Source organism: Callithrix jacchus, chromosome 9, assembly GCF_049354715.1.
Source record: "Callithrix jacchus isolate 240 chromosome 9, calJac240_pri, whole genome shotgun sequence".
In the NCBI taxonomy this organism is placed as follows: Eukaryota; Metazoa; Chordata; class Mammalia; order Primates; family Cebidae; genus Callithrix; species Callithrix jacchus.
In genome coordinates this window covers 73,947,277-73,964,130 of record NC_133510.1, presented here as the reverse complement: position 1 = coordinate 73,964,130, position 16,854 = coordinate 73,947,277, and the positions used below count along the sequence as shown (strand labels likewise).

The 16,854-nt window shown below is 36.7% G+C and overlaps 1 long non-coding RNA gene across 2 annotated transcripts in view; it reads left to right on the top strand.

The window, feature by feature from the left end:
- LOC118144265 (uncharacterized) overlaps positions 1 to 16,854 on the top strand; it is a 437,346-nt gene that overhangs the window by 171,121 nt on the left and 249,371 nt on the right. Inside the window, exons 8-10 of one of the 2 annotated variants that reach the window (XR_013521935.1) lie at positions 3,420 to 3,570; positions 4,626 to 4,687; positions 5,359 to 5,637. The exons of the other annotated variant lie outside the window; for it this stretch is intronic. This is a non-coding gene — a long non-coding RNA (uncharacterized LOC118144265). Of the gene's footprint in view, positions 1 to 3,419; positions 3,571 to 4,625; positions 4,688 to 5,358; positions 5,638 to 16,854 lie in introns of those variants that run through there. 2 annotated transcript variants of the gene reach the window in all.

Sequence of the window (16,854 nt, the reverse complement as noted above, 5' to 3'; positions counted from 1 at the left end):
TGTGATTGTTAGTTCAAGGCAACATATCCACCTAGAATGGAACTTCTCTTCTCTTGCATTTGCTCAGTTATCTAACGTTTATAAATCTTAAACTCTTGAAGATTGTATTTGGAGGCACTGTTGAATGAATAAAATATATCACATTCCTGTTGGCCTCTAGAGGTCACAAATGCAACAGAATCTTGCTCTCTTCAAGAGTGTTTTAGACAGGCCACAAATCATAATGGTTTTGATGGATATGTGTGGTCACCATAATTCTTATAATTATAATGATTACATTACAAGAATAAAGTTGCTTATGAATATGTCCAGAACATTATTTCCTAAACCAGAATTTTCAGAGTATTCATAGCCTTGGAAAACAGGAAAAGGCAGTATAAAGATGTTTTTCTAATCTGTGGAAACTATTCTTTAAGAATGTCGAAAGTGATGCCATATTATTCTGAGAAGCCAAGTCAGGATTATTTGCTGTTGCATTTCAAAGCTGGTTAATCAGTGTACCAATTATAAATTTAAAAATACTTATTTTATAAATTTAGCCAGTAAAAAATCTTTAACAAGCATTGTGCTATGTTTTTGAGAATAAAAATAAGTGAAAAAATATTGTTAGGTTATCTATGTGAAATAGTTAAAACTTAAATTGGTTAAAATACTATGAAGATATTTTAAGAAGTAGTAAATTTGTGGTTAGCAGAACTTTGATATTTAAAAAATATTTAGAGCTATGACATTTTCTTAAAAGAAATCCCTACCACTTATTGGTCATTTATAACCTACCAGGCATCATCCTAAGCACTCTCTAAACATATTATCCCATTTATTTTCACAACAATTCTATGCAGATTTTTTGAAAGTTTGTGCTTTTAATTTCTTAGTAATATTTCTAAATCTTTCTGATATATATATATCAGATTTCTATTTATTTCAATTTCTCTCTATATATATTCATATCGTTTTTTCTCTATATAGGCACTTCAGTATTTTTCATTTAAATTTTTTTCCCCACTAAAAACGTTTTTGTGTTAAAAACAAAGACACGCATACACTAGCCAAGGACTACACAAGGTCTGGATAATCAATATTGCTGTCTTCCACCTTCACATCTTGTCCCACTGGAAGATCTTCAGAGACAATAATGGGCATGGAGCTGTCATCTCCTAGGATAACATATGCCTTCTTCTGAAATGCCTCCTGAAGAACCCACCTAAGGCTGTTTAAATTGGTAACTTTAAAAAATATATATGGCCAGGCACGGTGGCTCATGCTTGTAATCCCAGCACTTTGGGAAGCTGAGGCAGGTGGATCCCAAGGTCAGGAGATCGAGACCAGCCTGACTAACATGATGAAACCCCGTCTCTGCTAAAAATACAAAAAGTTAACTGGGCTTGGTGGTATGAGCATGTACTCCCAGCTACTCAGGAGGCTGAGGCAGCAGAATCACTCGAACCCAGGAGGTGGAGGTTGCAGTGAGCCGAGATCATGCCACTGTACTCTAGCCTGGGCAACAGAGTGAGACTCCAGCTCAAAAAAAAAAAAAAAAAATATATATATATATATTTATATATATATATTTATATATATATTCTACATATATTTATATATATATTCTACATATATATATTTATATATATATTCTACATATATATTTATATATATATTCTACATATATATTTATATATATTCTACATATATATATTTATATATATATTCTACATATATATTTATATATATATTCTACATATATATTTATATATATTCTACATATATATATTTATATATATATTCTACATATATATGTAGAAGGTGTGCTCTCTAAAATAATAGTGAGTATAACGTATTAAATACATAAACCAATAATATAATTATTTATCATTTTTAAATATGTACAGTACTTAATACTATGTGTTACACTTTTATACAACTGACAGAGTAGTAGGTTTGTTTACAACAGCATCACCACAAATACATGGGTAATGTATTATGCTACAACATTATAACAGCTATGATGTCATCAGGCAATTGTAATTTTTCAGCTCTATTATAATCTTACGGTAATCTTATGGGACCACCATCATATATGCAGTTCGTCATTGACTGAAATGTCATTATATGGTCCATGACTGTATTTAAAATGAAAATATATGTCAATCAAATATGTTCACAATCATGTTCAAGTAAGAAACACTTCAAAGAATCACAGGTCTTTTTTTCATATGTTTGTTGGCCGCATAAATGTTTTCTTTTGAAAAGTATCTGTTCATGTCCTTCACCCACTTTTTGATGAGATTTTTTTTCTTATAAATATGTTTAAGCTCCTTATAGATTCTGGATATTAGCCCTTTGTCAGATGGATAGATTGCAAAATGTTTCTCCCATTCTGTAGGTTGTCTGTTCATGCTGATGATAGTTTCTTTTGCTGTGCAGAAGCTCTTTAGTTTAATTAGATCCCTTTTGTCAATTTTGGCTTTTGTTGCCATTGCTATTGGTGTTTTAGTCATTAAGCCTTTCCCCATGCCTATGTCCTAAATGGTATTGCCTGGGTTTTCTTCTAGGGTTTTTATGGTTTTAGATGTTAAGTTTAAGTTTTTATCAAAACCACAATGAGATACCATTTCACACCAGTTAGAATGGCAATCATTAAAAAGCCAGGAAACAACAGATAGGGAGACAATGTGGAGAAGTAGGAACACTTTTACACTGTTGGTGGGAGTGTAAATTAGGTCAACCATTGTGGAAGACAGTGTGGCGATTCCTCAAAAATCTAGAACTAGAAATACCATTTGACCCAGCAATCTCATTACTGGGTATATACCCAAAGGAGTATACATGATTCTACTATAAAGACACATGCACACATGTGTTTACTGAAGCACTATTCACAATAGCAAAGACTTGGAACTAACCCAAATGTCTATCAATGATAGACTGGATAAAGAAAATGTGGCACATGAATACCATAGAGTACTATGCAGACATAAAAAGAATGAGTTCATGTCCTTTGTAGGGAATCTGGATGAATCTGGAAACCATCATTCTCAGCAAACTGACACAGGAACAGAAAACCAACCACCACATGTTCTCAGTCATAGTAGGAGTTGAACAATGAGAACATATGGGCACAAGGAGGGGAACATCACACACTGGGGCCTGTCAGGGGGTGGGGGGCAAGGGGAGGAATAGCATTAGGAGAAATACCTAATGTAGATGACAGGTTGATGGGTGCAGCAAACCACCATGGCATGTGTATACCTATGTAACAAACCTGCACATTCTGCATGTGTATCCACAACTTAAAGTATAATAAAAGAAAAGAAAAGGAAAGAAAAGAACTCTAGGTCAACACAGGTAGTTAATAAAATGTGTATAGCTATTGTTGCTTATATTCTTATCTTATTTTTTTCTGAATTTGTCTTGGCTAGATATTACTTCATAAAGCCACTTCACAATATATTGCCAACCAGGAAACAATGCTAAAAATTACTCATGGTCATTTCTATAGAATGAAAGAAAGTTAAGATTTGATGAGATGTGCAAATATTGTCAGGAGAACTGACCTGAATTTTGATTATGGTAAGTGCATTTGAATAACTGACAATGTACAGTTAAAATCAGAGTGTAAATACCAAAAGATGGAATAGATAAATAGCACCACCATATCAATAATTTTATACCAGACCCACAATAAAGCTAGGTTTGCTTTAAACCAGCATCTTTTTTTTTTGTTTGGTTTGGTTTTAAAGAGTAGGTGGTCCCTAAAAGACAGTATGTCTTTGATAAGTGTTTGAATATGTTTGATGCAGCCTTAATATTTGAACTAAGACCAAGCCAAGTGGTTTTGATTTTTTAATAAAAAATTGGCCTGATTTCCAAAATGCAGTTAAAGTTAAAAAGGAAAACTAAATCTTGCCAAATCTAATAACATAAGACCCAATGATGTTTATCTATCTATCTATCTATCTAATCTATCTGTCTGTCTTTGTCCTGTCTTTTCTTTTCTTTCTTTTCCCTCTATACTACTTCATAAAAATAAGCTTGAAAAACAGAGTAAGATCTGAATGTAAACTACAGTTAAGTTCTTGAAGTAAATAACTTCTCTTACATCCAGATGAATTTTTATATAATCTAGAGTTATCTCAAACTCAACATACTTAAATAAAATGTATGTCCTTGGCTGGGCACAGTGGCTCATGCCTATAATCCCAGCATTTTGGGAGGCTGAGGTGGGAGGATCATGAAGTCAGGAGTTCAAGACCAGCCTGACCAACATGGTGAAACCCTGTCTCTACTAAAAATACAAAAATTAGCCGGGTGTGGTGACATGCACCTGTAATCCCAGCTACTCAGGAGGCTGAGGCAGGAGATTCACTTGAACCTGGGAGGTGGAGGTTTCAGTGAGCCAGGATTACACCATTGCACTCCATCCTGGGGGACAGAGAGAGACTCCATCTAAAAAAAAAATGTTATCTTTCAAAACTGTCATTTGCTGGTCACCTCTAATTTCATTAAGAACCCACTCTGTTCCCCATCTTGGATACCTCTGAATCACAGCTTTTGTCATAGATCTAGTTTATAATTATTACACATGTAGATCTAGTGTCATGTGAAATAATCTCTTTCATTTCCAGTACCAGCCTCACCCTCTGCCACCCTTGCTCCAACAGTTTATGCTTGGCTGTGGATAGTCCAGGTACTTTTATGGGTTGGGGGTCTCAAATAAAAAAATTCTGCAACAGATGTTTAAAGTATCTTTTTAAAATTATTCCCTAGAATCTCAGTTTAGATTAATTAAGGAATCAGCTTCTCCCTCCTTCCACCTGGGACATCTTCTGTTGTCTTTATTTCTTGAAGAGTACTTTGTGTCCTGGAATGGGGTGTTTTCAACTATAAAGTAGTTCAAGAAAACACAATGTCAGAATAATTTGTTTGAATCAATTACTATGAGAGATTCTAGCTTCAAAATCATGTCATGTATCTTTACAGGAAGTCTAAGGTTTAAGAAATATTAATGAAGACCAAGTTTTTCTAAAAATTACAGAGAGTCACCAAATAGATCTGGAATCAGGTTATTTTTTGATATGGTAGGAAAAAAACCCCTTCAATTCCTCCACCCCTTTCAAAAAAAAAAAATCTAAATCTATGCTGGGAATGATCAGCTAGACGTCTACCAGAGATTTGTGTTCTACCCTCCACAGTGTGGAGTAGTTGCTAGGAAGCAGTTGTCCAGCTAGCTTCCCTGTTGTAGGTGTGACTATGTCATTGGTTATCACCAGTGGGTAAAAGAAAGAGCTACTTTATGTTTAAACTAAGGAGGATAATGAGTGGCATACCTTTTCAACTCTATCTTTGCTCATTCACCAGTTGACATCAAGGGACTGTGGGGCTACCAATAAATAGAAAACAAGCTGGAAAGAGCCTGTATCCCTGCATCATCACATAGAAGAAAGTCATCTTCCAACCAGGAACACACACATTGAACTCTTATGTGAACATGAAATGGACTTAAGAAAATTTATTGTTTGTGTTTAAGGTATACAACATGATGTTATGAGATATATATGGTAAAATGATTACTACAGTGAAACAAAGTAACATATTCATCATCTCACATAGTTATCCATTTTTCCCTCCTGTGGCAAGAGCAGCTATAATCTACTTAGTAAAAATTCTAAATACAATATGCTATTATTAACTATAGTACTTATGCTCTAGGTCTTTTTTTTCAAGAAAATATTAATTTTTAAAATTTTTATTTTATTTTATTTTTTGTTTGTTTATACTAGATCTTTAGACTTGTTCATCCTACATATCTGCTACTTTGTATTCTTTGACCTATATCTCCCCATTTTCTTTCCCTGTACAGATCCAGGTAAACATGGTTTTATTCTCTATTTCTGTATATTTGTTTTTTCCCTTAGATTCCACATATTAATGAGATCATGTAATATTTTTTCTTTCTGTGTCTGCCTTTTTTTATTTAGCATAATGTCTTCTAGGTTCATTTATTTTGTGGCAAATGGGAGGATCTCCCCTTTGGTAAAGGCTGAATAATATTTAATTAGATACACATCATAGTTTCTATATCTATTCATCTTTCTATAGACACATAGATTATTTTCATATTTTGATTATTGTGAGTAATGTTGCAATAAACACAGTAGTAGAGCTATCTTCCTGGAATAGACTTTTATTGTGTTAGGTCACAGAAATTTGGGGGTATATTTGTTACAGCTGCCAATATTTCCCTAACTAGTAAACCATCTGGTTCTTATGTATATATATATCTACATACACACACACACACACACACACACACACACACAAACACACACACACATATACACTCTGTAACAATATTGCATGTTCCTCACCATCTGGCAATGTATGCCATACATTTTTGTATCCACTATAGCACTTAATATAGGGTAAGTATATTCTTTTCATTTCATAAGGATAAATCAGATAAGATTGTTGAAAGTTGTTTTGAGGGAAACCATTTCCGATTTTACTTATTTGTATATATTTTTTCTTGGTTAGTCTAGCTAATGGTTTGGCAATTTTGTTTTTTTTTTGGAAAAACAACTTTTTATTTCATTGTTTATTTTGTCTCAATTTTGTTTGTTTCTGTACTGATATTTATTATTATTTTTCTTCCATTAATTGTAAGTTTTTTGTTTGTTTGTTTGTTTTGTTTTACTAGTTCCTTGAGATGCATTGTTAGGTTGTTTATTTATAATCGGTTTAATAGAATTATTTAGAATAATGTATAGTAGAATGATAATATAAATCGTTCTGTTACAACGATATGTGCAAATGTATGTTCACTGCAGCACTATTCACAATAGCAAAGATGCGGAAACAACCCAAATGCCCATCAATGATAGACTGGATAAAGAAAAATGTGGTACATATACACCATGAAATACTATGCATCCATAAAAAAGAATGAGATCATGTTCTTTGCAGGGGGATGGATGGAGCTGGAAGCCATTATCCTCTGCAAACTGATGCAGGAACAGAAAACCAAACACCACATGTTCTCACTTATAAGTGGGGCTGAACAATGAGAAAACATGGACACAGGGAGGGGAACAACACACACTGGGGCCTGTTAGGGGTGTGGGGAGGAGAGCATCAGGATAAATAGCTAATGCATGTGGGGCTTAATACCTAGGTGATAGGTTGATAGGTGCAGCAAACCACGATGGCACACGTTTACCTGTGTAACAGACTTGCATGTCCTGCACATGTATCCTGGAACTTAAAATAAAATATAATAAAATAAAATCTTTCTACCTTTGGTAGTTGGCGTTTATTGTTATCCACTTGCTTCTTAAAACTGCTTTTGCTGTATTCCATAGGTTTTTGTATGTTGTGTTTCTAGTTTCATTTGTTTCAAAAAATTTTTAATTTCTTTCTTAATTTTTTTCATTGACTCATTTATCCATATTGTTTTGAGAATGGCTATCCTAATTAACATTCCCACCAATAGTGTATAACAGTGTACCCTTTTGGTCATTCAGTAGTATATTGTTTAATTTCCATATATTTGTAGAATTTCAAAAGTTCCTATTGTTATTGTTATCTAATATTATTCCATTGTGGATAGAAAAGATACTTAGTATGATTTCAATTCTTTTAGATCTGTGGAGACTTGTTTTGTGACCTAGCCTGTGGTCTTTCCTGGAGAATGTTTCATGTGCTGGTAAAAAGAGTAGGTGTTCTGCAGCTGTTAGATGAAATGCACTTTGGGAGGCCGAGGCGGGTCACAAGGTCAAAAGATCGAGACCATCCTCCTGGTCAACATGGTGAAATCCCATCTCTACTAAAAATACAAGAAAAAAAAATTAGCTGGGCACGATGGCATGTGCCTGTAATCCCAGCTACTCAAGAGGCTGAGGCAGGAGAATTGCCTGAACCCAGGAGGCGGAGGTTGCGGTGAGCTGAGATTGTGCCATTGCACTCCAGCCTGGGTAACAAGAGTGAAACTCCATCTCAAAAAAAAAAAAAAAAAAAAATGTTTGATAGGCCCATTTAGTTTAAAGTACAGTTTAAATTCGATGTTTATCTGTTGATTTTCTGCCTAGATGATCTGTTCAATGCTGAGAGTAGGAATATTGACATCTCCAACTGTTATTGTGTTAGAGTTGATCTCTCTCTTTAGTTCTAATAATATTTGCCTTATACATCTGGGTGCTCCAGTGTTGGTTGTGTTTATATTTATAATTGTTATATCCTTTGATCAATTGATAATTTTATCATTATATAATAATCTTCTTGGACTCTTTTTGCTATTTTTGACATAAAGTGTATTCTATCTGACATAAGCATAGCTTGCTTTGGGTTTTCATTTGTATAGAATATTTTTTTCCATTTCTTCACTCAGTCTTTGTGTGTCTTTTCAGGTGGAATGTTTTTCTAGTCAGAATATAGTTAAGTGTTTTTTTTTTTTTTAAATCTATTCATTCAGTCTATATCTTTTAAGTGGTGAAATTTAATTCATTTTATTAAAGGTTATTATTGGCAAGTAGGGACCTACTCCTGCCATTTTGTTGGTTAGTAGCTTTCTGTTCTTTTTTCTTTTTTTGTATATCTTTTGTCTTTTTTCCTTGTATTGTGTATCATTGCAGTTTGGTGGTTTTTTTGTAGTGATAAGATTTGATTCTTTCCTCTTTCTTCTTTGTGTCTGCTATACTAATAAATTTTATACTTTTGTGTGTTTTCATAATGATTATATCTCTTTGTGGACTGCCTTGAACATTTTTTATAAATTGGTCTAGTGGTGATGAGAGATGAATTCTCTCAGTTTTTGCTTGTCTGGGAAAGATGTTATTTTTTCCCTCATTTCTAAAAGATAGTGTTACTAGGTATAGTATTCTTGGCTGAAAATTTTTTTCTTTCAATGCTTTGAATATATCACTTCATTTTTTCTTGGCCTGTAAGGTTTCTATGGGGAAATCTTATAGGTGGAGATTCCCTTATTATAGGTGACTTGATGCTTTTAACTTACTACTTGTAGAATTCTCTTTTCTTCTTTGACTTTTGGCAATTTGACTGTAATATGCCTTGGGAGGAGCTTTTTGGGTTAAATCTGTTTGGAAACTTTTGAACTTCCTGGATCTAGATGCCTGTATCTTTTTCCAGTCTTGGGAAGGTTTCAGATATTTCATTAAGTCAATTTTCTGTACCTTTTCCCTTCTTTTCTCCACCTTTTTCCTTCTTTTCTCCTTCTGGTAATCTCATAATGCAGAATTTTGTTTGCATAATGGTGTCCCATGTGTCTTATATGCATTCCTCACTCTTTAGTTTTTATTTCGTGGATTGGGTAATTTTTAATGACTTATGTTCAGGTTCAGAGGTTGTTTATTTTGTTCGATTTTGTCTGCTGTTGAAGCTCTCTATTGTTATATTGTATTTTAAAATTTTATTCCTATTGAATTCTTTACCTGCAGGATTTCTGTTTCATTCTTTTCTATGATTTCTTTGTTGAATTTCTAATTCACATCATGAATAAATTTCCTGATTTTATTGAATTGTCTATCTGTATTTTCTTGTATCTCATTTTTTATTAAGATTATTATTTTGAATTCTTTCTCTGGAAATTTATTAATTTCCTCTTTTTGGGGGGTTTGTTCTTTTTTATTGGAGTCGGTTATGGAATATGTTCCTTTAGTGGTGTCATTTTTTTTCTTTTTCATGTTTCTTTTGTTCCTGCATTGCTGTTTGTATCTGATACCTCTTTCAAAATTTCTATAGTGGCTTTCATAGAGAAAGACAATCACCTGCCGTTAGGTTTTAATGTGCTGGTTAGGAAGGGTGTAGTGACTCTGTTTCCAGATAAGTGCAGTCTTCATGCAGCTTCTTCAGCTGTTTCAACATCAACAATAATTGTGGGCACCCCAGTCACCTATGCTGTAGAAGTTTGTGGCAGTAGCATAGGTTGTTAATGTCCTCAGTGTTAAGGGCTTTTGAAATCCTCTTATTTTCATATTCCTCACACTGAAGAGCCTTAAGCAGGGGGATCCCTCTGGGGTTTTAGGTCTGACATGACCAAGCAGCTGCATGGTACAGGTTTCCAGGTGCAGGAGCTCAGAGTTGCTGTGGGGTTGAGGTCCTAGTTTGAGGATCTTGTAAACCTCTTGTGGCACCTGGGTCTAAAGGTACAGAATTGCTTTCTTTAGCATAGTTGAATATATAATTGGGGTACAGAATTGCTTTCTGTAGCAGAGTTGCCTACAGAACCAGGATCTGTGACTCTGAGGCACTTGCTAGTAGCTTGGGCTCATGGGGGCTGATTGTAGCTATGATTCTACCCCTGGGGGCCCAGGGCATAGCACTAGCCTAATTTTGGGAAAGAAGGAGTGTTCTGGAGGTTTGAGCCTGGGGAACAGGGTACAGCTGCAATTTGGGAACCTTAGCCAATAGGGCTCAGTGACAACTCATGTCCCAGCAGATGAGTCACTTTGTAGTAGTGATTATAGACTCTGGGATGATGGGACTCAGCAGTATTCCAGACTCAGGACAAGTGCAGTGCCAGCAAGTACTCCAGAGTGGCAGATAGCTGTTGAGAGGGTGCTTCAGGGGTTGGAAGGGAAGAACAGCACACTGATGACTCCACTGTCCAAGGAGAGGGGTGTCTCAGCAGCTCAGACTCTAGAGAGCTAGTTCAGCTCCAGGGAAGTAGGTAGTTAGAGTTGTTTGGCCGATAGGGATATAGGGTGGGTTATCTCAGCTCAACCATTGTCCTGTTTTTATGGGATAAATATAGTACATCAGTTCAGCCCTGGGATGTGCAGCTGATTAGCTCAGCCATGGCACCAACTTTCCCAGGACAATCTGCTGCTTTAGCTCAGGTCATGCGGTGTGACTGTTCTGAGTGATCCAAGCACCATTTTCTGGGATGCAGGGCATTGATGTAAGTAAGGTACTGGGGAGACCAAATTGCTCTGAGTAGCCAAGGTGCTATTTTTCCAGGAGACTGCGTACCACTTCAGCTTTGGCTTGAGTAGATGGGAGTAGGAGTAGGTAAAGCAGCTCCATCTCTACTTGACCCCACAGGGAAGTGCATAACAGCTGCTTTCAGCTAAGGTTAGGGATGTTGGGCCACTAGGCTGGGGTGGCTCTGTGGTGGATTAGGCTTAGGGATAACCTGGCTACTGTCCCCTACCACAAGACTCTCCAGCTGTAGTTCCACTTCCAAAATGGCATAGCACTTTAGCTGTGCTGGCCATGGGTTGGGGCACAGTGTCGGCTCCTTCTCCAAGGGGAACACAGCTATGTGAACTCCAGGCAGCTCCCTTAGCTGGGCTTAGAGCCTGTGAGGACTGCAGGAGACCCTAGTGGTAATGTCTGTAGGTGTCTGAGGTGTTAATGGGGGTTGCTGAAATCATCTAATTTACCTCCCTGTAATAGGAAGAAGTTCCTCCTGGTTCCCAGCTGACTCTTGATGAGAGATGGGGTCATGGTGTTTTCATGGTGTTTTTGGATTATTTGAAATAGTTTCAGAAGGAATGGTAACAGTTCCTCTTTGTGTGTCTGGTAGAATTTGGCTGTGAACCCATCTGTACCTGGGCTTTTTTGTGTGGTAGGCTCTTAATTGCTGCCTCAACTTCAGATCTTGTTATTGGTCTACTCATGGTTTCGACTTCTTCCTGGTTTAGGCTTGGGAGGATGCAAGTGTCCAGGAATTTATCCATTTCTTCCAGGTTTACTAGTTTATGTGCATAGAGTTGTTTGTAATATTCTCTGATGATGGTTTGAATTTCTGTGGGATCTGTGATGATTTCCCATTTGTTTTTTATTCCATCTATTTGGTTATTCTCTCTTTTCTTTTTTATTAATCTGGCTAATGGTCTGTCTATTTTGTTGATCTTTTAAAAAAACCAGCTCCTGGATTTATTAATTTTCTGAAGGGTTTTTCATGTCTCTATCTCCTTCAGGTTTGCTCTGATTTTAGTTATTTCTTGTCTTCTGCTAGGTTTTGAGTTTTTTTGATCTTGCTCCTCTAGCTTTTTCAATTTTGATGATAGGGTGTCAATTTTGGATCTCTCCACTCTTCTCATGTGGGCACTTATTGCTATATATTTTCCTCTAGAGACTAATGTGTCCCAGAGATTCTGTCTGGTATGTTGTGTCTTCATTCTCATTGGTTTCAAAGAACTTCTTTATTTCTGCCTTCATTTCATTGTTTGTCCAGTCAACATTCAAGAGCCAGTTGTTCAGTTTCCATGAAGCTGTGCGGTTCTGAGTTAGTTTGTAAATTCTGAGTTCTAACTTGATTGCACTGTGGTCTGAGAGACTGTTTGTTATGATTTCCGTTCTTTTGCATTTGCTGAGGGGTGATTTACTTTCAATTATGTGGTCAATTTTAGAGTAAGTGTGATGTGGAGCTGAGAAGAATGTATATTCTGTGGATTTGGGGTGGAGAGTTCTGTAAATGTCTATCAGGTTTGCTTGTTCCAGGTCTGAGTTCAAGTCCTGGATATCCTTGTTAATTTTCTGTCTGGTTGATCTGTCTAATATCGACAGTGGAGTGTTAAAGTCTCCCACTATTATTGTGTGGGAGTCTAAGTCACTTTGTAAGTCATTAAGAACTTGCTTTATGTATCTGGGTGCTCCTGTGTTGGGTCCGTATATATTTAGGATCCTTAGCTCTTCTTGTTGTATTGATCCTTTTACCATTATGTAATGTCCTTCTTTGTCTCTTTTGATCTTTGTTGCTTTAAAGTCTATTTTATCAGAGATGAGAATTGTAATTCCTCCTTTTTTTTGCTCTCCATTTGCTTGGTAAATCTTTCTCCATCCCTTTATATTGAGCCTTTGTGTATCCTTGCATGTGAGATGGGTTTCCTGGATACAGCACACCGATGGGTTTTGATATTTTATCCAATTTGCCAGTCTGTGTCTTTTGATTGGTGCATTTAGCCCATTTACATTTAGGGTTAATATTGTTATGTGTGAATTTGATACGGCCATTTTGATGCTAGCTGGCTGTTTTGCCCACTAGTTGATGCAGATTCTTCATTTCGTTGATGCTCTTTACTATTTGGTATGTTTTTGGAGTGGCTGGTACTGGTTGTTCCTTTCTATGTGTCGTGCCTCTTTCAGGAGCTCTTGTAAAGCAGGCCTGGTGGTGACAAAATCTCTGAGTACTTACTTGTTTGCAAAGGATTTTATTTTTCCTTCACTTATGAAGCTTAGTTTGGCTGGATATGAAATTCTGGGTTGCAAGTTCTTTTCTTTAAGGATGTTGAATATCGGCCCCCACTGTCTTCTTGCTTGTAGGGTTTCTGCCGAGAGATCTGCTGTGAGTCTGATGGGCTTCACTTTGTGAGTGACCTGACCTTTCCTCTGGCTGCCCTTAGCATTTTCTCCTTCATTTCAACCCTGGTGAATCTGACAATTATGTGCCTTGGTGTTGCTCTTCTTGAGGAATATCTTTGTGGCATTCTCTGTATTTCCTGGACTTGAATGTTGACCTGCCTTGCTATGTTGGGGATATTCTCCTGGATGATATCCTGAAGAGTATTTTCAGCTTGGATTCATTCTCTTCATCACATTCTGGTACACCTATCAAATGTAGATTAGGTCTCTTCACGTAGTCCCACATTTCTTGGAGACTTTGTTCATTCCTTTTTGCACATTTTTTCTCTTATCTTGCCTTCTCATTTTATTTCATTGACTTGATCTTCGACATCCGATATCCTTTCTTCTACTTGGTCAATTCGGCTGTTGAAAATTGTGCATGCTTTGTGAAATTCTCGTGTTGTGTTTTTCAGCTCCTTCAATTCACTCATATTCCTAAGTTGTCCATTCTTGTTATCATTTCATCAAATCTTTTTTCAAGGTTCTTAGTTTCTTTGCATTGAGTTAGAACATTTTCTTTTAGCTCACAGAATTTTCTCATTACCCACCTTCTGAAGTCTGATTCTGTCATTTCATCATACTCATTCTCCGTCCAGCTTTGTTCCCTTGCTGGTGAGGAGTTGTGATCCCTCGTATGAGGAGAGGTGTTCTGGTTTCGGGTGTTTTCCTCCTTTTTGTGCTGGTTTCTTCCCATCTTTGTGGATTTATCCACCCGTCGTCTGTGTAGTTGCTGATTTTCATATTGGGTCTCTGAGTGGAGGTCCATATTGTTGATGATGAAGTTATTTCTGTTTCTTAGTTTTCCTTCTAACAGTCTGGCCCCTCTGTAGTAGGACTGCTGAGGTCCACTCCAGGCGCTCCTTGCCTGCAGCAGCTGCGGAACAGTAAGGGTTGCTACCAGTTTCTTCTTCTGCTATCTTTGTCCCAGAATGATGCCCGCCAAATGTCAGCCTGATCAGTTCTTTGTGAGGTGACTCTTTGGATATATGGGGGTCAGGGAGCTGCTTGAGGAGACAGTTTGTTCTTTATAGGAGGTCCAGTGCTGAGCTGTGAGCTCTGTTGTTCATTCAGAGCTGCTAGGCAGGTACGTCTAAGTCTGCTGCAGCAGAACTCATAACCCCCCCTTTTTCCCCCAGGTGCTCTGTCCCAGGGAGTTAGAGCTTTATTTATGAGTAACTGTTGTGCTGCTGCCTTTTTTTTTTCAGGGCTGCCCTGCCCAGCAAGGAGGCAGCCTATTCACTGTCTGCCTGCAGAGGCTTTGCTGAGCTGCTTTGGGCTCTGCCCTGCTGCGTGTGAACTTTCCTGTATTCCTGTTTATATGGGTGTGGTTAGAACTGCCTCAGCAATGGTGGCCTGCCTCTGTCTCTGTTATAGCGGGTTGCCTCAGCAATGGCGGGTTGCCTTGGCAATGGCAGGCTGTCTCTGCAATGGTGGACTACATCCATAGGGGTGGAGTGCCTTGGTAATGGCAGATGCCAATCCCCCACCGAGCTGCACCATCCTGGGTTCAGCTGTGCTTGCCATGAAAGTCTCAACCCCAAGCGTTTCCAATTGCTGTTTTTTTGTTTGTTTGTTTTTGTAGGGGTGGGACCTGCCGAGCCTGATCACCTGGCTCCATGCTTCAGATCTTTTTTATTTATTTAAGTTGAACCATTGACTCTCTCCCAGGTGTTCCTGTCACCTGCTGAAAGGACGCCGGGATCCATGTGATTTCCCATGTGGTGACCTACTGCGCCAGCTGAAACAATGGTGCTGCCCAGGAATCTCCTGGCCTGGCCCCCTGCTTCAGACCTGTTTAATCAGATGAATGGGCGAATCTGTCTTCCCGGAGCTCCAATTGCCAGCTTAAAAGGGCAACCAGATTAGTATATTTTGTATGGAGAGCCGCCACACCTGGGTGCTGGCAAAACAGCCGCACCAGCTGAAACAGCCACGCTGGCCAAAACAGCCACACTGGCAACCCATAGGGCTCCTCTGCCTGGGAATCTCCTGGTCTGTGGGCAATAAAGATCCATCTGGAAATGCGGCACCCACTCACCCTCTGCGCTTTTACTGGGAGCTGCAATCCTGAGCTGCTCCTAAAGGGCCATCTTGGATCTTCTCCTAGTATTTCTCTTTCTAAAAGCATCAGAGATGAAAGACCAATATTTTAATTTTTATATACATAAGTATATCAATTTTAAAAGGTTGATTGCATTTTTAAATCTTCCCAATTTTAATCTTGTGATTTACTTTCCTTTCTTGTTTTTCAATTACTAATCTTTTAGATAATGTAGTTTTAAAATTTATTTTGATTTTATTAAAAATACATAGAAGTACAAAAAAGAAAGTGTAAGTCACTTAAAGTCTCCTCATCCAAAGAAAGAAACCACTGTTCATATTTTGCCAGAGATCATTTCAGTGTTTTTATCATGTACATTTTAGAAATCAGGACTATGCTGTACATAAATATTTTCTTATTTTTCTTCTGTTTTTGATCTTAACATTATCTTTAGAGCATTTTCCCTTGTCATTGATTTGATATTCCTTTATATGGAATATCCAGAATTTATTTAACCATTTTCTTTTTATAGTTTAGTTATTTAGTTATTTCTATATTTATAGTTAGAAAAAATAGGGGAGATGGCCTATAGACTTTATTCTTATCATGTCCTGTTTATAAAGGCTGATTATTGACTATAATAAAGTGCACTTCAAGTAGAAAACAAAATTCTATACTCCTAAATTAGTTTTCTATACATGAGAAATCAGGTTGACATTTGTTGTCATCTAATAACTTACATGTACTCTCAATTTAGAGTTTCTTAATTCTTAGTAAAGCAAAATAAACTAGAAAAATCTAATAGCATGATGAGAACATATTTATAAATCAGAAAATGTTTATATAAACCTTTTTAAATAAGTGATTAGAATAGTTTATGTTCTAATTTTAAAGAAGTTATTAACCCAAGTGTTACAGAGTCAAGCTAAGTAACAATAAATCCATTAATATAATTTTCTTTTAGTATCACATAGTCATTATATTTAGTCACAAATATCTTTATATTACTTGCTAAATAATTATGGATAATGATGGATAAAATGAGGCATTTGTTAAAAGTGTCTTTGTTTTCATAATATTTCCTGCAAATGAAGATTTTATTATTTGAATTAAAAAACTGTAAATTTCCAAATATTGTTCTGGAAAACAAGGTGTCCTGAATGAAAACTTATTAGTACACATTGATTAAAGGGGCTGAGTATTCTGGGGAGCCAGTGTCATGGTTTGATGAAAGGGTGTAGATCCAGACTTTGGAAAGTCTACTTTCTAATATTAGGCTTATAACTATTTGGATTTTGTTTATAAGTCATTAAATCTCCTTCTGCTTCAGGTTCTGGCAAGTGATTTAAATGCATAATCATGAAAGTCCCATTTAGGTCTAAAATTTTACAGATCTCTAATTCTCTTTTTCTAAGTTGAATAAATAGAAACTGGTTATTTCAGAAAAAAAT